This window comes from Acyrthosiphon pisum, unplaced genomic scaffold, assembly GCF_005508785.2.
Source record: "Acyrthosiphon pisum isolate AL4f unplaced genomic scaffold, pea_aphid_22Mar2018_4r6ur Scaffold_32;HRSCAF=206, whole genome shotgun sequence".
NCBI classification, from domain to species: domain Eukaryota; kingdom Metazoa; phylum Arthropoda; class Insecta; order Hemiptera; family Aphididae; genus Acyrthosiphon; species Acyrthosiphon pisum.
In genome coordinates, this window is record NW_021772713.1 from 12,749 (window position 1) to 14,680 (window position 1,932).

Here is a 1,932-nt window from a genome sequence, read left to right on the forward strand (position 1 = left end):
AAAAACTACTTTTAAACCATTTTTTTTCTATTCTTCCAACAGACAGTAAATTAGCTCTTAAATCAGGTACGTAGATTACGTTTTTAATAGTGCAGTTGCTTACTTGACCGTTAAATACACTTATCGCACGTACATCTCCAACAATTTTTCCAACTAGTTCTTCACCAGCTTTAGCTACTCCGATTTTGATTGGTTCTTGTAAAATTTTGACATTTAATAAACATGATTTATCACTAATTAAGTGATCAGACGCACCTGAATCAAGATAGAAGGTTATATTATCAGGATCAGGGCTTCAAAACGTTTTTATAACGTTATGAATATAACGTTAAACACATCAAAAAACGATTGAAATCGATAGCGGATAACGTATCAGTGAACGATAAACGATTGAAACGGTTAACGGGTAACATATCGCTAAACGATAAACGATTGAAAACGGATAACGGATAACGAAACAGAAACGATAAACGATTGAAGCATGATATAATTGCCTGAACAATAAAATATTTATAAAATTATGACTATCAGTAAGTTATATATTATGGTTATTTTTGTAATATTATATTTTTCAATCACTCTGTTTTGTGTGGGAAACAAGCTATATCCATCAGATAATGCTAAACGCTTCATAATGTTTAAATTTTTAAAACGTTTAAACGCTTAAGTTGAATAACGTTTAAATTCTATATAACGTTAAACAGTCATTCCATCATAACGTTTAATATACATATAACTTTAAACAATCATTCGATCATAACGTTTAATATCCATATAACGGTAAACGGTATTATTATTTTTGATTTAAGCCCTGATCAGGATCACTAACTGATTGAACACTATGAGCAATGTTACACATAAACGCAACTCCATCTTCATCAGTGCTCTCCTCCATCAAATTAGCTTGTCCTTTGTATCCTTTGTGCCATTTTTTCTTCTTTAGATAAGCTTTTCTTTTGGGACATTGATAGCGTTTATGTCCAGGCTCATTGCATTCGTGGCATTTTATCATCGAACTGAAGGCTGAACTACTGTCTACTGCACTTTTAACATGGTCAGAGTTTATACGCTTTAGATATTCATCCATAAGTCTGCATTTTACAAAATCAACAGTGATGCTATTGTTAGATAATGTCTCAATTGCAGTTACCACTATGCCATAAGATTCAGGCAGAGACAAAAGAAGTAAACAAGCTAAAAAATCTTCTTCAATTTTCCCTCCTGCCGATTTTAATTGACGAACTAAATCATCAAATCTGATTAAGTAATTTTCAATTGGTTCCTCTTCATTATACTTTATTGTCAATAACCGTTTTAGCAAATACAAACGACTAGACACACCCTTTCGTTCAAACGTGGCTATAAGTTTGTCCCATTTTTGTTTGGCCGTTGTACCCTCTCTGACATATTCCAAATGAGAATTTGCTACACATTGAATTAATAATGATTTTGCCTTTGCGTCATTTTTCAAAAACTCCTTTTATTTACCGAATCTGTCTCGAAAGAAGTATCTTTATACAAACATTCCAGCACACCATGTTCCTCTAGCAACGTCTCTATTCTGAACTTCCAATTATCGAAATCAAGACCGTTGAATTGGGTGATGCCATATCTATCTTCTTTCGAGTTAGCCATTACCACCAGTATTTATTATATTTGCTAAGTACCTCTAATAACTCACTAATTATTTATAAACACTTCTTTTTTTTTTTTTTTTATCCACTTCAATCCATGTGACTTCCTTTTCAGTAGTAATTCTGAGTCCTGGGCCCATAACCTGTTGATGTGGTAGAACTATACACAATTGGATATAACGAAGTAATATATATATTTCATAATTTAGCACAACATAATAATTTAGTAAAAGATTAAAGAACACATTTTAGACTTTTAAACACATAATAGTTTTTACAGTAAATACAGCAACAACAG